The 26,231-nt window shown below is 40.7% G+C and overlaps 1 long non-coding RNA gene across 1 annotated transcript in view; it reads left to right on the forward strand.

Moving 5' to 3' along the window:
* Window positions 1–493: 493 nt before the first annotated feature.
* LOC143335700 (uncharacterized) overlaps window positions 494–26,231 on the forward strand; it is a 64,422-nt gene continuing 38,684 nt past the window's right edge. The window contains exons 1-4 of the long non-coding RNA XR_013078444.1: window positions 494–592; window positions 1,537–1,644; window positions 2,337–2,438; window positions 2,530–2,633. This is a non-coding gene — a long non-coding RNA (uncharacterized LOC143335700). The remainder of the gene's footprint in view (window positions 593–1,536; window positions 1,645–2,336; window positions 2,439–2,529; window positions 2,634–26,231) is intronic.

Consider the following 26,231-nt stretch of genomic DNA (forward strand, 5'->3'; position numbering starts at 1 on the left):
TCTGTCTCATATGAACAGGCATGCATGTGTTCTCTTAAGTGTGAACCACAAAGAATTGCTAAGTCTTACCTTTAACATGTTTTTCTGCCTTTACTGGTGTCTCACACACCACCACCCCACTTCTAATTCAATTTCTTTCAGAGCTTAAGTGCATTCAGATTCATAAACACATCCACATCACGTGCTAGAACACTGACAGAAAACCTTTATTTGTCAGAATTGAATGAGTAATAATTAAAACAGATGGCCCTAGCCTCACCCATTGAGTTACAGGAGAATTCGCTGTTGTGTGTTGAGAAATTAAATCTCTCACTATTCTAAAAAGACAGTCCACTGACGTCTCCCTGACAACAAGCCAATAAAACTACAGAATGGCCATCCACCTGACAACCAACCAACTAAGCAACCAACCAATCTTGTCCTTCACTCCCATTGGCCAGCACTCAACATGTGACCCTGTTTCCTACGCTGTCATTGGATCTAGCTACTTCCTATTGTATGGAGCGCGAACAGAACCGGATGCGCTGCTTAGAGCAGAAAGAGAACGGAAAAAAGAAAGAAGAAGAAGCAGAAAGAGAACAACAAAGTTGAGGTGAGTTTATTTAATTAAATTTTCCGAGTTTCCCATGTCTGTTAAAGGAAAACGTCACTCACTCGGTGCAATGTACAATTGCAAACGGAACAGTGAGCGAGCTATGGCTTTTTCATATTTTGGGTTGTAATAGTCTGTGGGACATAGATAGCCTCTATATTTATATGTAAAAACAATATTGGTTTAGTTACCGGGTTATGGAAAGGAGTGAAGCTAATTCAATGGGCTAGTTGCACAGGATGTCGAGTTATAACTACGAGGCTAAGTAGCTAGCGTAAACTGTTAAAAAAAAAAAAAAAAAACATAATTGGGTTTATATTTAAAACATATATGTGGCTTCTTAACTAGTTCATTTTGAAGTTACCTTAGTATTTTATATCTATTTTATTTATATTGCAGGGCTGTGCAGGCTGGTGTGAACAAAAAGAACATTTAAGGTTAATGATCATGATGGCAAATCATTAAAAATGGTACAGACATCTCTAATCTAATGCAGCAGTTCTCAAAGTGGGGTCAGGGGGTCCACAGCAAAAGTTGTAGCATCAAAATCAGTTGATCCACTTTAACCCTATTTTATACTTTGGATAATCAATAATCAGCAGATGTTCAAGCTCACAGCACATCACACTGGATGCTTTGTGAGCTTGTAGATCTGCTATCTTTTGCAAAAATCTTAAAATGTGGAACTGTTTTGAAAGTCGTTAACAACACAAATCGTCATGGGGTCCCTGGCACGAAACCTTTTCAAATGGGGGTCTACTGCCACATGCATATCAATGTGGGGGTTGTTGACATGAAAATGTTTGAGAACCACTGATCTAATATAGTCTTTTTAAAAAAAATAAAAATAAAAATATGTCAACTGTAAACAGAATCAATATTTATCACAATATTTATCGGTTATTTCTTTATTACAATTAATCTTAAATTTTCCTTTCTTGCAGGGCTGTGTTTGGGCTTGTCACTTTAAGCAGAACAGGAGTGTAAGTGATATGGAAGGGAACTGGGCTTACAATGAGCGGAGCAATATGAGAAGACGAGCAATGAAAAAGGTACAAAAACTTATGGAATCATTAGAAAATGAGCAGGAAAATGTAAAATATGATAGAAACATGGAGGTAGGCTTAAATATTGAGGCATCAGGTGGGTGTGAAGAGATGCACACTGATAGTGAAGAAGAAAGTGAGCTTAGTCTAACTATGGTGGCAGAACATAGATTTGATGATTCTGATGAGATGGACATGAATCACACAGATGCATGCAGTGAGAGCACCTCTGATTTAAGGGCTTCTCTGGCAGACTGGGCCATTGAGTTTGGCATTTCCCTGATGGCTTTATCAGCCCTGCTCTCCATCCTGAAATATCACCATCCCTTTCTGCCCAAAGATGGAAGAACATTGCTCAGAAGAAAAACAACATACAAAATTAAGACTTTAACAGGTGGAATATTTCACAATACTGAATGCATTTCATAGGATTCTGGATAATGTGTGGTCTGTTCTCCCAGATAGACACACCTTTAGACTACAACTGAATCTTTCTGACCAAAAAATTATAAATTAAGTACTTCTTATTTTGTAGATGATTACAGTGAGGCAAGGCTAAGGCTTCCAGAAGCTGTTAAACACACTGACCTTGGGACAGATGGGGAGGATTCTCCAATTAAACCCAAAAGGCGAAGAATGTAAGTTGTTATGTTTTATTTTTACATGCCTGTATTTATGTGCATTTTCAATTTTAATAGCATCAAGTATTCAATTAGACCAAAGAACATCCTCTTCCCTGGTGAAGATGAAGATGAAGATGAGGTGGCACATGTCTTTCCAAAAGCTAAGCCATGAAAGAAGTAAGAAGTTTGAATTGTTCATTTGAGTTTAATCTTCTGCTATTGGTATGTAAAATGATGATACAATACTTGGTTTGCTATGTCATTGCAGACCAGCTGAACTGCCTAGTGCACCAAAGATTCTTCATGCATTTGGCCCTGATCCCCAAGGGAATGATTCTGGGGGGAAGCTGTCTTACCAACAGGAAAACCACGGTAAACCCCTACTGTTGATTTTTGAATTTGAAAAGCTATTAATTTAATCTGAAACATTTCTGGACTGCTTTGCTCTTTCTTTGCATACAAGAAGGACTTTCGGTCACACTTTCCATGAAGCCCATACTTATAATGCATTATGACAGCATTTATAGTGCATTATAATGCATTCATAATGCCTCATAACTACACTTATAAACACACATAATGCTTCATGATGCATTATATCAACGGTCATAACATATCATAATGATATTTATAATGAATTATAATGACTTGTACAATGGATTCTCATGAATACTCATGAACACCACATCTATTATGCTTTATGAGGTATGAAGCCCCCACAACCATAAAGCACTATGGGGGCGTTCATAATGCTTCATAACTACATTCATAATGCATAATGACTAGTTATATGGATGCTCTTGAATACTCATGAACATGTATATTATGCTTCATGAGGTCACTCAGAGTGCATTATAATACACTCTTCACTGACTGTTTATATTACATTATAATTACCTATACACAAACTTGAGTCAATTGTAGTAAGGACTCATAGTATGCTATAATAATCTATGCGGTATCATGAGTCATCATTGTATGTGTTAAGTAAAGTGACATACATAAGGGTGCATTTATAATAATGTATAATTCATCATAAGGCTTTATTGTAGGGGGTAAGTAAAGTGGGATGCATGTGGATGCGTTTATAAGGATATATGCTGCATCTTTAGTGATTATTAAGCAAGACACGATAAAGCGGAATGGAAACTTAAAGTATATATAAAGATTGAAAGTAAGAAAAAGGCCAAATACATTTTTACAAGTTTATTCAGGGTGCTTGAACAAACTAGCCACTACAACAAGAGATAAAATACAAAAATGTAACAGAGGAACGCCCTACCCCTAGGGGGGCTTCAAACAAAGGAACACCTTTATATAGCTTATATAGCTTTTTTATATAGTTAAATATATAATCAAATATAATTGTAAATATATACTGTACAGTATGTAAACATGTGACCATTACATTATAAAACAACCCTGTAAAACATCACTCAGACAATGAACCCCACCCATGTGGGTGAACACAGAAAACCATCTTTCCTACACTGGGGTGGAACTGGCAATGGGAAGGAGAAGCCCCTCAACTTTCATCCTACTGATCTCTTCCTTGATCTCTGGAGTCATAGCATCACGGCATCAGGCAACGAACGATGACATTTTCTCCTTGCGTTCATTCCAGGATCCCAGAGTTTCGAAGACAGTAGGAGCAGCCAAGCTCAGTTCAACAATTGGTGCGGTCCTGGCCACAGTGTTTCGGTCAGCGCCGATGAGGTCAAAGGCTGCCTTCATGGAACCTCCTCTGTTGAAGGCGTCCAGGGCCATTTTGTAACGTGCAACGATTCCCTTGGTGTTTCTAGCTGTATACAACACATTCAGAACAGAAAGAAAACAAATTGTTTTAAACTCCTGTTCAATATTTCCTTACAAACGAGTAAGGAAATATAAATATAAACTAGACAATTTCCCTGCGGGAAATTTTGAAAGGGCCACGGGGTCTACTGCCCGACCGCGTACATATACATTACATTATATGCCCATATGTCTGTTTATTTGTGTGTGGGAGCATGAGAGAGAAGTGCTCACAGAGGTACTGAGCCTCAGAGGTTGCCACAGCAACTTCAGAGCCCCTCCCAATCATGCTCTATGAGACACAGCTGCGCACGCACACACACGCCCCCTCTCAGCACTCAGGCACACATGCACTCAGAGAGAGAAAAAGAGACAGAGACAGAAGTGGCCGGGCTTAGAGGCTGCTAATTCAAATTCTGTAAGTCTCACACATTTTTCCAGCACATTGTGAGAGAGAGGACTAGTTTGTCTACAACTGTGGAAAAAATCATGCCTGTAGTGTGTAAACTGTGGCCGGGAGGAGCCTGGAAAGACAGAAAATCTGGAGTTAAAAAAAGGCTCTCTGCCACTGAGGCTCAGTGGTTGTCACGGCAATTTGACTTGGTTGCCCATGACGATAGGGGCAGACAGAGAGGGGCGACAGAAAAGCGGAGAAAACGAGCCATTTTCTGCCTCTGCACTCCTCTCACATTTGGGCTTCTCCTGAGAGAACGGTAGCTCCTATCAGAAAAACAAAGACACCGTGAGCGCCTTGAGGACTTCCTGAACGTTTTGGTGTAATTTTGTGTTTCTACAGAATATTTTGTGGACACAGTCGCGAGTTGAAAACAGGGCTCCTTTCTGCTTCTCTCCGAAAATCTTTGTATTGGAGTGCATGGAGAGCAGAGACAGACGTGGCCGCGCTTAGAGGCTGCTAATTCAAATTCTGTTTGTCTCACAGATTTTTCGAGCACATTGTGAGAGAGAGGACAAGTTTGTCTACAACTGTGGAAAAAATCATGCCCGTAGAGTGTAAACTGTGGCCGGGAGGAGCGTGGAAAGAGCAAAAATCCAGACATTTTTAATCAGCTCTCTCCCACTCTAGCGATGATGTCACCCACTCTAGCCTCTAACTGTCCACGCAATACACACCCATTGAAATCAGAGAATTTCTCCAAAAACGCTCATGGTCATTGATGAGGGATTACTCAAAAACTACACAAGTTATCAAAACGTGGCTTAATACACCAATAGACAAGACTTGTGTCTACAATTTAAAGTTTAAATGGAGTCTCTAGGTGAAAGTATGCCGGAGCAGTAGCCAGTAGAAAAAGTGCGACAATTTTTACGGCCTCCCATTCATTTCTTATGGGAAATTTATCGCAGTTTTTCGCGACGTAAGTCGCGAAAAACTGCGATAAATTTAAGAAAAATAATAGCATAGCGATCCCGATCGAGACGCACGTTTTGATATAACATTTGCGTGGGTGCTCCCAAAACTGTAGGAGGAGTAGCGAATCGAAAAACGTCCGGAAGAGGAAGAATAATAATAATAATAATAACTAGACAATTTCCCTGCGGGAAATTTTGAAAGGGCCACGGGGTCTACTGCCCGACCGCGTACATATACATTACATTATATGCCCATATGTCTGTTTATTTCCATGTGGGAGCATGAGAGAGAAGTGCTCACAGAGGTACTGAGCCTCAGAGGTTGCCACAGCAACTTCAGAGCCCCTCCCAATCATGCTCTATGAGACACAGCTGCGCACGCACACACACGCCCCCTCTCAGCACTCAGGCACACATGCACTCAGAGAGAGAAAAAGAGAGAGAGACAGAAGTGGCCGGGCTTAGAGGCCGCTAATTCAAATTCTGTAAGTCTCACACATTTTTCCAGCACATTGTGAGAGAGAGGACAAGTTTGTCTGCAACTGTGGAAAAAATCATGCCTGTAATGTGTAAACTGTGGCCGGGAGGAGCGTGGAAAGACAGAAAATCTGGAGTTAAAAAAAGGCTCTCTGCCACTGAGGCTCAGTGGTTGTCACGGCAATTTGGCTTGGTTGCCCATGACGATAGGGGCAGACAGAGAGGGGCGACAGAAAAGCGGAGAAAACGAGCCATTTTCTGCCTCTGCACTCCTCTCACATTTGGGCTTCTCCTGAGAGAACGGAAGCTCCTATCAGAAAAACAAAGACACCGTGAGCGCCTTGAGGACTTCCTGAACGTTTTGGTGTAATTTTGTGTTTCTACAGAATATTTTGTGGACACAGTCGCGAGTCGAAAACAGGGCTCCTTTCTGCTCTCTCCGAAAATCTTTGTATTGGAGTGCATGGAGAGCAGAGACAGACGTGGCCGCGCTTAGAGGCTGCTAATTCAAATTCTGTAAGTCTCACAGATTTTTCGAGCACATTGTGAGAGAGAGGACAAGTTTGTCTACAACTGTGGAAAAAATCATGCCTGTAGAGTGTAAACTGTGGCCGGGAGGAGCGTGGAAAGAGCAAAAACCTAGTCGTTTTTAATCGGCTCTCTCCCACTCTAGCGATGATGTCACCCACTCTAGCCTCTAACTGTCCACGCAATACACACCCATTGAAATCTGAGAATTTCTCCAAAAACGCTCATGGTCATTGATGAGGGATTACTCAAAAACTACACGAGTTATTAAAACGTGGCTTAATACACCAATAGACAAGACTTGTGTCTACAATTTAAAGTTTAAATGGAGTCTCTAGGTGAAAGTATGCCGGAGCAGTAGCCAGTAGAAAAAGTGCGACAATTTTTACCACCTCCCATTCATTTCTTATGGGAAATTTATCGCAGTTTTTCGCGACTTACGTCGCGAAAAACTGCGATAAATTTAAGAAAAATAATAGCATAGCGATCCCGATCAAGACGCACGTTTTGATATAACTTTTGCGTGGGTGCTCCCAAAACTGTAGGAGGAGTAGCGAATCGAAAAAAGCACGGAAGAGGAAGAATAATAATAATAATAATAAGAAAAAACCCGCAGGATAACAATAGTGCTCGGGGCTTCGCCCCGAGCACTACTGTCTACAGCTTTGCTGTAGGCAGTAGTGCTCGTGGCTTGCCCCGTGGCCCTAACTAGACAATTTCCCTGCGGGAAATTTTGAAAGGGCCACGGGGTCTACTGCCCGACCGCGTACATATACATTACATTATATGCCCGTATGTCTGTTTATTTCCATGTGGGAGCATGAGAGAGAAGTGCTCACAGAGGTACTGAGCCTCAGAGGTTGCCACAGCAACTTCAGAGCCCCTCCCAATCATGCTCTATGAGACCCAGCTGCGCACGCACACACACGCCCCCTCTCAGCACTCAGGCACACATGCACTCAGAGAGAGAAAAAGAGACACAGACAGACATGGCCGGGCTTAGAGGCCTCTAATTCAAATTCTGTAAGTCTCACACATTTTTCCAGCACATTGTGAGAGAGAGGACAAGTTTGTCTGCAACTGTGGAAAAAATCATGCCTGTAGTGTGTAAACTGTGGCCGGGAGGAGCGTGGAAAGACAGAAAATCTGGAGTTAAAAAAAGGCTCTCTGCCACTCTGACTACTTAGGCTCAGAGGTTGTCATGGCAACTTAAGCCGGTTGCCGTTGACGACAGGGGCAGACAGACTGGGGCAGACAGAAAAGCGGAGAAAACGAGCGATTTTCTGCCTCTGCACTCCTCTCACGTTTGGGCTTCTCCTGAGAGAACGGTAGCTCCTATCAGAAAAACAAAAACACCGTGGGTGCCTTGAGGACTTCCTGAACGATTTGGTGTAATTTTGTGTTTCTACAGCAAATATTGTGGACACAGTCGCGAGTTGAAAACGGGGCTCCTTTCTGCTTCTCTCCGAAAATCTTTGTATTGGAGTGCATGGAGAGCAGAGACAGACGTGGCCGCGCTTAGAGGCTGCTAATTCAAATTCTGTAACTCTCACAGATTTTTCGAGCACATTGTGAGAGAGAGGACAAGTTTGTCTACAACTGTGGAAAAAATCACGCCTGTAGAGTGTAAACTGTGGCCGGGAGGAGCGTGGAAAGAGCAAAAATCTAGGCGTTTTTTTCGGCTCTCTCACACTCTAGCGATGATGTCACCCACTCTAGCCTCTAACTGTCCGTGCAATACACACCCATTGAAATCTGAGAATTTCTCCAAAAACGCTCATGGTCATTGATGAGGGATTACTCAAAAACTACACGAGTTATCAAAACGTGGCTTAATACAGCAATAGACAAGACTTGTGTCTACAATTTAAAGTTTAAATGGAGTCTCTAGGTGAAAGTATGCCGGAGCAGTAGCCAGTAGAAAAAGTGCGACAATTTTTACCGCCTCCCATTCATTTCTTATGGAAAATTTATCGCAGTTTTTCGCGACTTACGTCGCGAAAAACTACGATAAATTTCCCAAAAATAATAGCACACCGATCCCGATCGAGACGCACGTTTTGATATAACATTTGCGTGGGTGCTCCCAAAACTGTAGGAGGAGTAGCGAATCGAAAAAAGCACGGAAGAGGAAGAATAATAATAATAACTAGACAATTTCCCTGCGGGAAATTTTGAAAGGGCCACGGGGTCTACTGCCCGACCGCGTACATATACATTACATTATATGCCCATATGAGAGTTTGTGTCTGTGTGGGAGCATGAGAGAGAAGTGCTCACAGAGGTACTGAGCCTCAGAGGTTGCCACAGCCCCTCCCAATCATGCTCTATGAGACACAGCTGCTCACGCACACACACGCCCCCTCTCAGCACTCAGGCACACATGCACTCAGAGAGAGAAAAAGAGACAGAGACAGAAGTGGCCGGGCTTAGAGGCTGCTTATTCAAATTCTGTAAGTCTCACACATTTTTCCAGCACATTGTGTGAGAGAGGACAAGTTTCTCCACAACTGTGGAAAAAATCATGCGTCTAGAGCTTAAATTGTGGCTGGGAGGAGTGTGGAAAGACAACAAATCTGGAGTTAAAAAACGGCTCTCTGCCACTCTGAGCACTGAGGCTCAGTGGTTGTCACGGCAATTTGGCTTGGTTGCCCATGACGATAGGGGCAGACAGAGAGGGGCGACAGAAAAGCGGAGAAAACGAGCGATTTTCTGCCTCTGCACTCCTCTCACATTTGGGCTTCTCCTGAGAGAACGGAAGCTCCTATCAGAAAAACAAAGACACCGTGAGCGCCTTGAGAACTTCCTGAACGTTTTGGTGTAATTTTGTGTTTCTACAGAATATTTTGTGGACACAGTCGCGAGTTGAAAACAGGGCTCCTTTCTGCTTCTCTCCGAAAATCTTTGTATTGGAGTGCATGGAGAGCAGAGACAGACGTGGCCGCGCTTAGAGGCTGCTAATTCAAATTCTGTTTGTCTCACAGATTTTTCGAGCACATTGTGAGAGAGAGGACAAGTTTGTCTACAACTGTGGAAAAAATCACGCCTGTAGAGCGTAAACTGTGGCCGGGAGGAGCGTGGAAAGAGCAAAAACCTAGTCGTTTTTAATCGGCTCTCTCCCACTCTAGCGATGATGTCACCCACTCTAGCCTCTAACTGTCCACGCAATACACACCCATTGAAATCTGAGAATTTCTCCAAAAACGCTCATGGTCATTGATGAGGGATTATTCAAAAACTACATGAGTTATCAAAACGTGGCTTAATACAGCAATAGACAAGACTTGTGTCTACAATTTAAAGTTTAAATGGAGTCTCTAGGTGAAAGTATGCCGGAGCAGTAGCCATTAGAAAAAGGGAAAAAAAAAATTCGTTTTTCGAGCTCCTCCCATTCATTTCTTATGGGAAACGAAAACGCGTTTTTCGCGACTTACGTCGCGAAAAACGCGTATTCTGTAGAGAAAAATAATAGCACGCCGATCCCGATCGAGACGCACGTTTTGATATAACATTTGCGTGGGTGCTCCCAAAACTGTAGGAGGAGTAGCGGTCCGAAATTTGACACGGAAGAGGAAGAATAACTAGACAATTTCCCTGCGGGAAATTTTGAAAGGGCCACGGGGTCTACTGCCCGACCGCGTACATATACATTACATTATATGCCCATTATGTCTCTCTGTGTGTGAGGGAGCATGAGAGAGAAGTGCTCACAGAGGTACTGAGCCTCAGAGGTTGCCACAGCAACTTCAGAGCCCCTCCCAATCATGCTCTATGAGACCCAGCTGCGCACGCACACACATGCCCCCTCTCAGCACTCAGGCACACATGCACTCAGAGAGAGAAAAAGAGACAGAGACAGAAGTTGCCGGGCTTAGAGGCCGCTAATTCAAATTCTGTAAGTCTCACACATTTTTCCAGAACATTGTGAGAGAGAGGACAAGTTTGTCTGCAACTGTGGAAAAAATCATGCCTGTAGTGTGTAAACTGTGGCCGGGAGGAGCCTGGAAAGACAGAAAATCTGGAGTTTTTTTTAGGCTCTCTGCCACTGAGGCCCAGTGGTTGTCATGGCAATTTGACTTGGTTGCCCATGACGATAGGGGCAGACAGAGAGGGGCGACAGAAAAGCGGAGAAAACGAGCGATTTTCTGCCTCTGCACTCCTCTCACATTTGGGCTTCTCCTGAGAGAACGGAAGCTCCTATCAGAAAAACAAAGACACCGTGAGCGCCTTGAGGACTTCCTGAACGTTTTGGTGTAATTTTGTGTTTCTACAGAATATTTTGTGGACACAGTCGCGAGTTGAAAACAGGGCTCCTTTCTGCTCTCTCCGAAAATCTTTGTATTGGAGTGCATGGAGAGCAGAGACAGACGTGGCCGCGCTTAGAGGCTGCTAATTCAAATTCTGTTCATCTCACAGATTTTTCGAGCACATTGTGAGAGAGAGGACAAGTTTGTCTACAACTGTGGAAAAAATCATGCCTGTAGAGTGTAAACTGTGGCCGGGAGGAGCGTGGAAAGAGCAAAAACCTAGTCGTTTTTAATCGGCTCTCTCCCACTCTAGCGATGATGTCACCCACTCTAGCCTCTAACTGTCCGCGCAATACACACCCATTGAAATCTGAGAATTTCCCCAAAAACGCTCATGGTCATTGATGAGGGATTACTCAAAAACTACATGAGTTATCAAAACGTGGCTTAATACAGCAATAGACAAGACTTGTGTCTACAATTTAAAGTTTAAATGGAGTCTCTAGGTGAAAGTATGCCGGAGCAGTAGCCAGTAGAAAAAGTGTGACAATTTTTACCGCCTCCCATTCATTTCTTATGGGAAATTTATCGCAGTTTTTCGCGACTTACGTCGCGAAAAACTGCAATAAATTTGAGAAAAATAATAGCACGCCGATCCCGATCGAGACGCACGTTTTGATATAACATTTGCGTGGGTGCTCCCAAAACTGTAGGAGGAGTAGCGGTCCGAAATTTGACACGGAAGAGGAAGAATAATAATAATAAGAAGAAGAAGAAAAAACACGCAGTATAACAATAGTGCTCGGGGCTTCGCCCCGAGCACTACTGTCTACAGCTTTGCTGTAGGCAGTAGTGCTCGTGGCTTGCCCCGTGGCCCTAATAATAAGAAGAAGAAGAAAAAACACGCAGGATAACAATAGTGCTCGGGGCTTCGCCCCGAGCACTACTGTCTACAGCTTTGCTGTAGGCAGTAGTGCTCGTGGCTTGCCCCGTGGCCCTAATAATAAGAAAAAACCCGCAGGATAACAATAGTGCTCGGGGCTTCGCCCCGAGCACTACTGTCTACAGCTTTGCTGTAGGCAGTAGTGCTCGTGGCTTGCCCCGTGGCCCTAATAATAAGAAAAAACCCGCAGGATAACAATAGTGCTCGGGGCTTCGCCCCGAGCACTACTGTCTACAGCTTTGCTGTAGGCAGTAGTGCTCGTGGCTTGCCCCGTGGCCCTAATAATAAGAAAAAACCCGCAGGATAACAATAGTGCTCGGGGCTTCGCCCCGAGCACTACTGTCTACAGCTTTGCTGTAGGCAGTAGTGCTCGTGGCTTGCCCCGTGGCCCTAATAATAATAAGAAGAAGAAAAAACACGCAGGATAACAATAGTGCTCGGGGCTTCGCCCCGAGCACTACTGTCTACAGCTTTGCTGTAGGCAGTAGTGCTCGTGGCTGCCCCGTGGCCCTAACTAGAAAGATTGCATTTCCTGAACAAAATGCGTGGGCAAGCTGAAGAAAGCAGAAAATTTCAGCCAGAAGCCGCAGCAACACAGAGTCCTCAGTTGGCACAGACACAGTGAACTCACTCAACTACCGTCTCACAAAGGGGGAGCTCCACCTTGTGGCGAAAAGAGAGAACAGATGTGACAAGGATTAGACCGTTGGACATATGAAATCAATGCAACACTGCGCCTCGTCGCCTCAAACGACATACCGGCTCTGCACCGTAATAAATGATTGGCTTCACGCAAGTTGATCATCATTGTCTGGATGTCAGACAAGCCGATTTCATATGCACAATGGGTTCATAGTGCAGAACGTGCGACGGCCTGACAAACATCTCTGATTGTGCTGTAACAGCGATCCAGAATATTCTCCTCTCTGGACGGGCGTTTAAGAAACGGTGTGTATTTAGGGAGTGCGTGGGTGAGATTACCTTTGTTCAAGTCCCCAAAGACAATAACTCAAGAGTCCGGGTTGGTCCGCTCCACACACAGTATCTGCTCTTTCTGGAATGTCAAACAATTAGTACTAGTGACATTATGACATTATACACAAGGAGCCAGTTTTGGGAAATATCACGGAACATATTTATTGAAATTTCCATTGTCATAATTTAGGCAAACATTTGAAAGGTTCGTGAAAAAGTTATATCAATACAAACATTTGGAAATATTTACTATACAATAATTATATTATACTTACAAGTAAATATACACTAGGGTTCATATTTGAATATTGTAAACGCAAGATGTGCCATTACAAATAGCTACCATTTGTCCAGTGGAATGTGTATTTCTGTCTGAGCTGTAAAGCACATCAAAACGGTAAACATAAATAAGTATAATGCTGCATGAGAATGAACAAAATAGCAAAGTGATACTGAATTGTCTTAATGAAATTTGTCAACCAAAGTTATTTGTTTAAATGAGTGTAATAAGCTAATAATGTGCAATTGTAAAGTGTGCCAAAGAACATGTTAAACAACAGGCCAGGATTTGTTACAGTTGAAATAGTGACATTTGAATATGTTTGAGAAAATGCAGCATGTTGGTATAGAAATGAAAATAACACACACAATAAAGTCTAAGTTGTTGCAGCCAATATGGAACAATGATTGACAGTTGTCTTAATCAGTGTCATTGTTGAGAAGGTCAGCAAGCTCTTCTTCGAAGATGTCAGATATTTCTGGTGATTGTTGTGTCACACAGGACATGGATGTTGTGGGAAGAGGTTCAGAGGTGGTGTTGTCATGTGCAGTATTATTTGTGGGTTCGTGCGGAGCAATGTTTGTGCAGGAGTTGTTCACTTGGTGCAATGAGGTGGCAATGTTTGATGGGGTAATAATGAGTTTAAATGGTCCATTGTCAATGAAGTGACATTCCACATCTTCTGTATCTTTGAAGTGCTCCTTATCCAGTGGTGATAAATAAGTTGCAAGCACAGATGGCGGCAGAGTGACATGGGTTTCTTCTCCATCATCAGATTGCACAACCAACGTGCCAGACACAGTCTGTACATAAGTGGAGTTTTTTTGCATGAAGTGGCATTTCTCACATCTGTGGTATTTGTTTGTAGCGGTGAAAGACATTTGGTTGCTGTTACAGTGCTTGCACCGTCTTTTGTCATCCAGTTTGATGCGTGTGATTTCCCCTTGAATGGTGTGCAGAGACACAGGTTTGTGGTGTTCAGGGAGTTTAGACACAGATGTGGGCACACTGACACTGCTGATGGTTGTTATGGTAGTGCTTCTTGTGGTGGTTAGGTACAGCAAGTCTGATTTTCGGGTTGCCAAATTTGTTATTTTGTATGACTGTCCAGTGCTGATGTTGTTGACGTGGTTGTCATACAAGAGGATCTTCATTTTGCTTGTGGAGTCTGCCACATATGCTGTACGGACTTCCATCTCTGTGCCATACACTGGTACCATTTCCGTGTTGTCGCTTTGTGTCAGTATCCTAACATGGATTTCACCAACCTGCAACAGAAGTAGATGATAATACATATAAAAAGGTGTGTTAACATCATGTATATGTGGTTCTGTGTTAATATTTATGTGTTGTAACTTGTGTGGTGCAAAGGCTATGATTATACTATATACAATGTAGTACTGTGATAATTGTTAATAGTGTACTATGGTGCACAGTACAGTATGCATGTAAAATGTGTTATGCTAGAGGAGTTGAATGGGTATGTATAATGTAGTTTTACATGATTGTACAAGTTCATTAGTAGAACTTGGCAGACATATGTACAATATGTTCAAGTAGTGATGAGTTTTCATAATAAGGATTGTGTTATTCTTGTCTTAAGTTTGAATGTGTTCAGCAACGGCATAGTATTGCTTGAAGTATGGAACTGCAGTCAGCAGATGGTGGCTTTGAGTTGTTGCAGTCAGTTGGTTTGAAACTTGTAAAGCTATGCAAATAAGTAAAAGATTGTTGTGAAATAAATTTGTAAAGGTGGATAACAGTATTATTAGAATGTTGTTAGATTTTGTTATGTAACAATATGATATGCATGTATGAACTGTTTAGGTTCTAGTAACTTTATGGTTAGTGTACCAGTTTAGTACAAATGCAATATATTTCGCTGAATGGGACTTTTATAAAATGACAAAACATTTGTGTAATGTAGAAAATGTAGTCATTTAATAAAAAGATATTTGTGTGACTTACAAAATGTTACAAGTGTAGTAAATCAAAGATGTATAATTGTTTTCAGAGTTTACTATGTTTTGTCATGTAATGTATATTTTACCATGTTATCCATATGGTGAAAGAACTGATGTAATATTAAACATTTATTGTTTAGTAAGTGATATTCTTATGAGGATACAGAACAGAACGTACGCTTTGGAAAGGCTGAAGTGTTCCAACTTCTTTCAGGGTGACTTTTTGGTGTGTTGCTGGTTTCTTGTTGGGGAAGTCAAGCTGTGTCACAGAGAGGGCACTGTGACGGTAGATAAGGAGGTCATAGTTCTCGTTTTGTGTGTGTGGTCCACCGAAGCCTGTAAAAGAAAAGAAATATTGATGTATGAATTTTTCCATGTTATAGTGGTACAGTTAAATGTATTTCACAACTTGTCCAGAATATGTAAATAATATTATTTTCTATGTCATAAGCAAAAGTAATTGGTAGTAATAACAGATTTTGTATTAATGATAAAGTATGGGAAGTTTAGCTCTATATGACCATAAATTGGGTAGAGTGTGGGGCAATACTTTGGAAATGTTTATTTAACATCATAGGAATAATGCTAAAAAATATGCATGAAATGGTAATAGTTATTGTAAATTAACTTGTTTCATAAATGTCCATGTGAAGTAAGTCATATTGAAATGTTATATTATAAATTATAGCATATGAATAAGATGTATTTGTTACATTAAGATTGTCTATAGCCACTTGAAAGAATAATGACGGATTGTCATATGATTGAAAAGTATTATTATAACAGTTCACATTGTTGGACAATAGCTTTTGTTATTTTTGTGTTGTGGTGAGTTTACATGCACACAAGGGATGTGATCACTAAGAAACAGCGGGTTATGTTACCGTATGGTGATGACTGAAAATGCCGTTTACATGCAGTTTGCAATGGTTGGGTTTCTCTGCCACTGCGGCCTCCTCCATTTTGTGACTGCCGTTTACTGAGCAGTTGTAGCTACTCGCAGCCTGACGCTGAGCAGTCGTTAAGTTAATGGAGGTCGTGGTGGGGAGAAACCCGATCATTGAGGAGTGTTATACATAGCGTTGTCAGTAAACAACGTACGGTAGCATAGAGAGGTTTTCGTCAGTAATCGTTTTTGTTGTGTTCATGAAAACGGTATCACAAATGAACAGAGTGTGGTTGTATGCAAGTGAAAGCAATGTACATGTTTTAATGTATGTTCAATGTGATAACCGGACTTTTCAATTTTATGCGTAATTACAGATGAATAAGGCATGCATTAAGTAAAAAGCTGATGTGCACTTACTTAAATTTTTCTTCACATTTGCGAGCTTCATTGCAGTCTTGTGAACAGCCGCTTGTTCAAAGTTTTCGTGTTTTTCAGGTGCGAAGACGACTCCTTTGTGGTATTCGTCGCGTGCGTTTTGCAGCGTGCAAAGAAAATACTTGGTGTTTTTAGCCGACAGTTTGATAGGACTGACGCTGTGAATATAAGCACTGACCACGTTGTCACTGTCTTCCACGTCCTGCAGTTTCTGAAGTTTGGTCGGAGTTGCCATGACCGAAATGTCGTCTTCTCAGAAGTTTTCCAAAATGTGTTTTTGCGTTGTTGTTTTCTTCTGCGTAGAGTGGTATTGGCAGTAGGCAAAGCAATACATTTGCGGGTTAACGCCATCTATTGGACATTAAGTGTGGCACAGTAGACCGACAGGAGGACATAAATTGCATTGTTTTTATTATTGCAGTGGGTTTTAAGTAATGTATGAGAACACCATGTAAGTTGTATTTTGCAATTTCTAACACATTTTTAATAGTAATGAAAAGATTGTCTGCATTGAGGCTTGCTAGTGACTTTTATGAGACATTGTGTGCCATTGGCAGTTATGTGTAGTATTTGTAAGCATAATTGTCATTTACATATCATTAATATATGTGGACATGTTTGACATCAAACTAACATTTTATTAATTGGGAAAAATACAATCAGTAGCCCAAAATCATACCAAGAAAACAAATTGTTTCATAAGGTTGTGGTGAGCGGGTTGGAAGAACACACCATGAGTACAATATGAACCAAAAGACTTTGAATAATATAAATAAGACTAGATAGTAGCTAAATTTTAGATAATGATACCACAATAACAGTTCATGGAAACACTACAATCTCTACAATGTGGCAAGTGGGTAGGAAAAAAAGAAAGTTGCAACTGTGCAAGCAAACAAACCAACAATACTGACTGCTATGACTACAACTTCATTGGAGTACAAAGGAGAGAAAAAGTACTCTGTTAAAAAAAAAAGAAAATAGCAGAGACAAAACAGTTGGGCAATTTTACCGAAACAGTTTGGACAATTTTGCAGCATGTTAACATTGCCATGCTGTTGAAATATGTTGCATCAGTGGCGATCTGCTTCAAATGTGTTGTCAGGTTGTTGCAGTACCAGGTTACACTTTTACTGCAAACAAGGACAGGAAAACAAAACAATTATAAAGACTCAATGGTAGGAAAGAAAACCAAACAATAATAACACAGAGTGTGGTGTTGTTATGGTAAATGGAAAAGAGTACCTTTTATTTGTTTGAAATGGTTTCACTGCAGGGAATAGTCAGATGAAAGGTTCAGTGTAGCTGAGGTTGTCCACCAGCAGTGAGGAAGAACCGAAGAGGTGAAGTCTCACATGTCCAGGGTAACTGAATGTGCAATCACAGATGTTTCAGTTTGATATGTAGGTTCACAATAGAATAACTTGGAGTTGTAGTGTGTTGAGTTGAAAGACATGTTCAATTGGATTGTGCTGGATTTGTAAGAAATACAAAATAAGACATGAATGCAAACATAATAACATAAATTTGTCATTGTGATCATGACCTGGACTTACTGTACAATAGTACAAGAAAAAATGTAACAGTACAAAATGCAATATTTGTTTAACCAGTATGTGCTGACATTATGATAAGAGTCAATGGCAGGAAAGAAAACCAAATCATAATAAAACTTAGTGTGACACTTTGTGGTCATGGTAAATGGAAAAGAGTACCTTTTATCTGTTTGTAAGTGGTTTCAGTGCAGGGAATAGTCCAAGTGAAATGCAGTGTAGTTGATGTTATCCACCAGCACCAAGGAAGAACACAGGAGCTGACGTCTCACATGTCCAAAGAGACAGAATGTGCAATCACAGATGTTTCAGTTTGGTGTGTAGGTCCATAGTAGAATAATGTGGAGTTGTAGTCTGTTGAGCTGAGAGACATGTTGAATGGAATTGTGCTGGATACCTAAGAAATAAAAAATAAGACATGGATGCAAAGATAATATTATAAATTTGTCACTGTGACTGTGCCTACACTTACGGTACAATGGTGCAAGAAAAAATTAAGCAGTACAAAATGCAATAATTGTTTAACAGGTAAGTGCTGACATTATGCTTTGTAAAATTGGTTCTTCTAAATAATTCTTCTTCTTGACATGTAATTAACATGGAACACTTACCTATACGTTGTTGAGGTTCAGTAAATTGACGACAAGTACTCAGATTTTAAGTGTCTTTTTCTCACAGTAACTGGCGTCTTCAATTGCTGGAGAGCTGCATGGCTGTGTTGCTTTGTAAGGCTAACAAATGAAGAATTTTCTGTGCAAAGAGGACTTGTAGTCCCTCTGCTTGCTACACCAGCCTTAGATTGGCTGGTGTAGCAAGCCCAGTTGGTGTCAGTTTGCTGCAGAAAAAGTTCCCTTGCAATGACTGTATTGACAATATTGGTTGTGTAATGTAAATACCTGTAAAATTGTGACCTCTTCCACTGTGCCTAGATAAACTGTGATCTGTGTTAAAATGTGCTTTGTGAAAGGTTATTTTGTATGTTATTATTGTAATAGTAGGCTATAAAATACAAACTTTTTACAGGCAAGTGGAAACTGGTTGTGGTTGGCCAGCCTTGGAAGGTTCAAAGGAGTAGAGCAAGCAGATCAAAAAATCATACAAGAGTTTATCAGAAAGCAATATAATAGTGAAACGATTACATTACTTGCTAACCTGTACTTATGTAAAATTGTAGCTAATGTTGTAAAGATTTTTGTGATATGAAGTATTTGCCAATATTCCAAAAATTACCATTGTAATACCTAAAGATATTAATGTAGACATTGGTGGACTATTGTATTACAAGTGTGCAAAGGTTCAACCAAGGCTAGATTATAATATGTTTCACAAAACTACATTGCATGAAACTTTACTTATTGTGAGAACTTTTAGGATATTATGCTATGTAAATAGTGTAAGCTGTTTGTGGGCATTCTTTAAATATATCACATTATATTGTCTGTTATAATATACATAATAATATTTAATCAGAATCTACACAAATACGCTGATGTTTAACACATATTGCAGGTTATAATACAAAAGATGGGATTGTGATAACTGTAATAGGTCTGTAAAACACCAGAATGGAGACAGTGCTGTGGTTGTGAAATGAAAATGTGGTCCAGAAGTGTTTGCTTTTCTGTGGTGGCGTTTGTAATCAGTTGTGTATATCTTCTGTTTTGGAAGAACTCAAATATTGGCTTCTTTTTGTTGGACAGGAGATCTTCATTAAAGTCTCCACAGACAATGGTTGGGTGATAATCCATGATCTCCAAAGACTCCAACAAGCTACCAAGGTTTGAGAGGAATAATTCTACAGAGTAGTCAGGTGGTCTGTACACAACAGCAATCAGTGCTTTTACTGGGCCTTCAATTTTTACCACCAAAAACTCCAGGTCAGTTACATTCTGGATGTAGTGCTTTTCAGAGGCTTGAATGTGGTTTTTCACATAAAGTGCAACTCCACCACCGTTTCTATTATTCAACTGAGGATAGTTTGTGTACGACATGTGTCTGTTACGTTTGAACATTGTATAGCCTTCCAAATGCAGACTGTCAGGTACAAAAGAGCCTTGCAAGTGAGTTTCTGTTAGACACAAAACATCAGATAGGCACAGCTCATGATGCGTTCTAATATCACTAATGTGAGATGGAAGTCCTTCTGTGTTGTGATGGATAATTGTAAGAGTGTCAGAATTGTTTATTGTTTGCACAGTGTTCAGAAGTGGCATTGTGTCATCAAAACAAACATGTCTCATAATCTTTAGGGCTGCAGTGATTTCAGGATTGGCATATATTTTCTTCTCATCCATGTCAATGATGTGCATTCCACTAAGAGAAGTCACTCTGCTTAAAGCTACATAAGCCATCCCAGGCTCAAAAATATTTTTCAGCGAAATTACAGCAGATGAGGTTGTCATACCTTGCACTTTGTGTGTTGTACATGCAAAAGCCAACTTCAAAGGAAACTGTCTGCGTACCACTCCTTTCTGTGTCATATTCTCCTCCACTCTTTCTATGTACACAATATTAGCAGACCCTCCAACAGCTGTATTATGGTGTGTTTGTCCAGCATTTTCATTATCCAAAATAAGTCCAAGCATCTTAACACGTGTAGCACCATCTTTTGTACAGGTCACTATTTGTGCAATTGTACCAAATGTGCCATTAACTAATCCATCACTGACATCAATATTCCTGATGAGCATAACACGTGCACCCTTTGCTATTTGTAGTGTGTCAGGCAATTCCTTTTTTGCTCCTTGATAAGGTTTAGCTTGTCTTGCCATTCTCCCTGTTCGTGGGTCCTTTTTGTAGTCATCTGCATCAATAGTTGTAATATCAGAATGAAGCAGAGCTAATGTTGCTGTGTTGTGTTCATGCACTTGTTTATTAGTTGCGAAAATGTGCAATACATCATTTGGGCAAAGTGCTGGTGTAGTGATGGTCTGCGAAAGCAAAGTTCTGTCAGCTTCAGATAAGAGGTCTTCTTTCTGTTTTACTCGGATCCTGTTCAGCATTTCAGCAAAGGCAACATCATCTTTCTGTCGCATGATTTCTGTCAGTGTGATCATTTGAAAATGGTCTTGCCAGAGGTCAAGGTGGCATGGCTCATACACACAAAGGGGTTTAGCTTGTCCTACTGGTGGAAGCTGGTAGAAATCTCCAACAGCAAGAACTGACATTCCTCCAAAAGGCTTTTGATTTCCTTTGATTTGTTTAAGTCTTGCATCCACATAGGCAAAAAGCTGTTTGGATATCATTGACACTTCATCAATGACAATAATTTCTGCATGTGAAAGCTCTGCCCTTACATCATCCAGTGCATTGCCAAGTCCTTGGAAGGGAGGTTTTAGGCTTCTTGGTAGTTTGAGTATAGAGTGTAGTGTTTGGCCTGAAATGTTGAATGCTGCTGTGCCAGTGAATGCAGTTAACAGCACGGTGGGCTTTGATATATCTCTGTCCTCACTATTTCTTGACAATTTACACAGTATTTTGGATGCCTCTGAGTAGATGCACTTGATAAGGTGTGACTTTCCAGTACCAGCACCGCCATTTATGTAATAGAAAAACTGAGGTGGATTTAGGCCACAGACATGCTTTATACACCATTCTCTAATTTTGTAGAACACAGATGCTTGCTTCTGGTTCAAGTTTTGATACATTTGGCGTAAGACTGCAGGATTTATTTGAGGGCCTTCCATCATAGCTATGGTTGTAGTTCTAGCTTCAGAGTGAAAACTGTAGTCTGGGACATCCTCCTGCTCAATTGGCTCATTTGAACATACTTTATCTAGTTCTTCTATACACTCCAGCCTCACTAGTTCTGATTCAGGAGCAAGATGACACCATTCATCACGCAGGGGTCCATGCTGCTCAAATTCCTCAATGGCTTTGTCAATCTCCTCATTGTGTTTCTCATACTTGGCTCTGTTTTCTTGCACAATTTGGCGCACAGGTTGGACTACGTCTGACCCAGGTAGCTGAACACAGGCACAAGTCAAGAAGGACTCATATGTTGGATACCACTGACTTTTCAGCTGTGTCTCTGAACGGTGTGGAAGGTAAAGTTTTAGTAGTGTGCCGTAAAATTCTTCAGGATTTTTTTCTTGTGAGTAGCGGTGATATCTGATTACGGCATGTCCTTTTGTTCTTCTTTGAACAAATCCCATGTCATTTAGAAGGGGCACAACATTTTTACCATTTTTTTGCCTGCCATAGACAATCCTGCAGCTTGAAGCAAAATCTGCCAAGCACATAGTTTCAAAGTCCTGTGTTTCAGGTCTGGCTCTGTATTTTTCTCTTAAACCTGTCATCCACACATCTACTGACTCATCTGTTTTGTTTTCCAGCAATGACATAGGATAGCTCATTTTCAGTGCATTATCATCTGTTGGTATAAATACGACTTTACGAGAGCATTTCTTCATGTGTATGCCGCATACACGAGTTACACACTCTTGAGCACTTACTTCTCTTTTTTTGGAATAGGCCTGCATGATTTGCTTCATTTCTTCATCATCAGTCTTGTTGGTATCAGTGTTTTGAATCAGTGTTTTCAGGTATTCACTCATTCCATGTTCTGCTTTAGTGATGTAGGATGTTATGTACATTATGCATGAATATGGGTTCAGAATGTATTGAATATCAATATTGGCATCCCAAGCATCGAGAAGGTATGGATTGTATCCATTTATCCAGCAGTCTTTTGGATCACGCTTCAGTATCACAACACTGGAACTGGTCATTAACTCAAGGCAGTGTTTATACTCTTCATAACTCAAATGACACCTAGTCAGCAACTCAGGTAAGTCCACAAACTGAGTTTGAGGGTCATTAAGCAAGTCTGTCACTGGTTTAAGTTTCTCTTTTGCTGCTGTCAATAGTGCAGAGTCAGTATTTTCTTCAGGTCGTGTGACCATGGTGTGATTGGCAGAAGGCTTAGGAAAGCCAAATCGGCAACCAGGCGTCTTATTTTTATGACATGATTTGGAGTGGTTTTTACTGTGCATCTGCAGTTCTTTTACCTTTCTGTGCAGTTCTGGCTGAGTGTTTGGGTCAGGCAACTGGGCTGTTATGTACTTATCAATGAAATTACACACAGTCTTATCAGAGTCCTCCTCAAACACAGGTGCTTTTTCTACCCAAAACAAACAGTGTATGTGTCCGGAGCCTCTAGCCTGGAATTCAAGGCGATAAAAGTAGTCAACAACCTTACCAATGGGTTGTGCAGGAGACAGGATCAGATGTGTGAATAGTGCATTCACCCGATGTTCAAACATGCGCATGGTTGTCACAGGGTTACTTCGTAGAATCTCACACTTTGTTGCCCAGTCAAGTTCTTCAAAGTTAACATGTTCACCTTGTTGAGTCTTTATTGCCTCTATCACTTCAGGCCATCTCATTTCTGCTGCACTAAATGTACAGAAAAATGTTGGAGTTCCTAATTGCCTGATCATAGCAAACAGATCTCTTGTTGTTTTTGCCCAGTATGCAGGTGTGCCTCTCAGTGGTTCCATAAATCTGACTGCATCTTTATTCCGTACTAGTTTTTCAACCTCACCTTTGTCTTGCAGCATTCTGGAGTTTATTTTCCGTCCATCTCGAGTCACAGGCTTTCCTTTGCGCAGCTGTATTTTCATGCTGGAAGTGGCTATGTGTACTTCTGTTACAAATTGTGCAAAAAACAAATAATTTGTATCTCTAGCAAAACGATCATCAACACAGAAAAGCCTTGCTTTGAAATAACTACTGGGTGATAAATGGATAGGTCTGTCATCATCAAGTGTATTTTCACCAGTGGGATATTGAACAGGAAAAGCAATTGCCTCCAGTTTTGGAGTTTTAAAAAAGCTTACAGGACGTTTCCCCTCACAGGGTGCCAGGCAATAAATTCCCTCACTGAAAGTTAATATGTCCTCTGCAATGTCTGACGGCTGAAGGCATGATTCTAAGACAATGCCACCACTGGAGTCATCATTATCCTGCTCTGTAGCAACTGACTGGTCCTCCAATTGGTTATTACATGACATATTATCATGTTGTTCATCTTCATGTTCCTTTTGTGCTTCTGACATTGCTCTGCTCTCACACCTGTCAATCTCCATCAAATCATTGTCATCATACTCATCACTCTTCATATTTTCTTCTGTGTGATCATCATCACTATCTTCATCAGCAATAGTTGGATCACAAAATGCAGCTTCATCTCGTATCGTTATATCATTGTACTGGGGATGGATATCTTTGAGCTTATGCAAGGATCTCATAAGTTTAGGCCAACTAACTGTCTGGAAAACCTGATGTCCTTTGTAACACAACCTTCTTTTCAACTTCACTCTCATCACTTGAGACTCACTTCTAAGTCTGGGTAAAGCATCAGCAATCTCTTGCACTTCTGATGGCACACATACCACATTGCCATGTATTGCTCTTTGTTGACCTTTAGGAAGAGGAACAATTTTAGCAAAGGTAATGCATTTGGCTATGAGATGCCTTTCCAGTATGTTCAGATCAGACAATTCAGGAGGTATTTCTGCCAGCTCTAACTTATTGGCTACAGCAAGGCTGGGCATGCTTCCTCTCTTAAGGTAGTCATTGCATGTGTAACAAATCCACTCTTTTGTTCTCTCATGAGGTATTGTGCAACGTTGTGGACCTTGACAATCTTTGTTACAAACATGAACATATTTCCCTGTCAAGAAAGCTTCAACCACACGTGAATTGTTGACGTAATTATCTCTAATGCAGGGTCTTACTTGATTTGCAAACAAAGCCCGATGACAAACAGTACACACATAAGTGGGACCATTTTTTATCTGTGACTGAAACATCAACACAGCGTGCCTAATTACACTGTCGGCACTTTGCACATTGTGTGTGTTGTACATATTCATTTGTCTGTATTTTGTCTTAATTTTCATAGCACATTGCATGTTATGTAGCAATTTAAATACAACATTTTTCCTGTACTTGTATTTCTGGTGTTGTTTCATGATTTGTATCTGTTTCAGTCTGAACTCAGGATTGTTTGCATAACGACTCTTAATGTAAGCTTTCTGTCTATTTTGGAAGGCCAAATCATGTTTATAACAACTAGTAATATAGGACTTCTTCTTTTCCTGAAACTCAGTATCTTGTTGGTAGCGTCTGGTTGTGTAAGACTTTTGCTTTTGTTGGAATACTGTATCTTGCTTGTAACGGTGTGTAATGTAAGACTTTTGCCTCTTTTGGAACACTTTATCTTGCTTATAACGGTCAGTAATGTAAGATTTCTGCCTCTGTTGGAATGATTTATCTTGCCTGTAACGGTCAGCAATGTAAGATTTTTGCTTCTGTTGGAATGATTTGTGTTGCTTATAACGGTCAGTAATGTAAGATTTCTGCCTCTGTTGGAATGATTTATCTTGCTTGTAACGGTCAGTAATGTAAGACTTTTGCCTCTGTTGGAATACTTTATTTTGCCTGTAACTGTCAGTAATGTAAGATTTTTGTCTGAGTCGAAACAATGTGTCTTGGCTGTAACGGTTAGTAATGTAAGATTTTTGCCTGTCTTGGAACAATTTGTCTTTGCTGTAACGACTAGTCATGTAAGATTTCTTCTTTTCTTGATAAACTTTATTTGTTGCATACATCTTTCTATGCTTCATTTTTACAGTTTCTTTTCTGTCTATTATGTCTTTGGTTGAAATCTTTCCCTTTTCCAAATGTTTGGCCCTTCTCATAGCTTTCTTTCTTTGCTGTTTGTTTAATTTTGACAGATCTGGCATATGTGTCTTACCTTTTTTTGCTATGTCTGCTGTAGAATGTTCCACCATAATGTCAGTTACGTTGCTTTGCATCATCTGATCTTTTTCAGAAGATTCACTTGTAGTTGCATGTGTGTTGAAAGTCAATGTTAAAGGTGAGTTATTGTTAGTAGGATACTGTGTGGGGAAAGAGATCATGTTTGGTGAACTTTGCATGTGCTGTTCAGCCTGAATATCACCGGAAATGATGTGATCTTTGTGCTCACTCACAAGTGATACAGAAGTCTCAATAGTATTGCCTGTGTGTAAAACATTGTCATTCTGACAAAGCATGTCATCACTGTGAAACAGCACAGGTGTCAGCTCATAAACACAGTTTGCTGATGTGCCAAAGATATTGTGACATTGGATTAGTCTGTTTATCATGTCACCCAAACATGTGAAAGTCAGCATTACAGCTGTGCCAGCTCTCTGTGGTAAACCGTCATGGCTTCTGGAATGTGAGTCAAAGAAACCATATCTGCCTGAATTATCTCTGAATACAGCAATACATAAAGTAGTCATCATTAGGAGTGCATACTTCACATCTGACAACAAACAGCAAAGTCCTGCCTCTAGGTCCAGTAAACTGTGTCCACCTTCACTTGAAGTTTCCCTGAACGTGCCATACCTGGAAAACTGCTTTGTCACATTGTATACATGTCTGCGTGCTGGTACTCTGTCTGGGAGCTCATCAGTGCTTAGAAAATTATTAGCATGCCTTTGCTCCAGAGCTAATTGTCTT

Source organism: Chaetodon auriga, chromosome 17 (genome assembly GCF_051107435.1).
Source record: "Chaetodon auriga isolate fChaAug3 chromosome 17, fChaAug3.hap1, whole genome shotgun sequence".
Taxonomy (NCBI): domain Eukaryota; kingdom Metazoa; phylum Chordata; class Actinopteri; order Chaetodontiformes; family Chaetodontidae; genus Chaetodon; species Chaetodon auriga.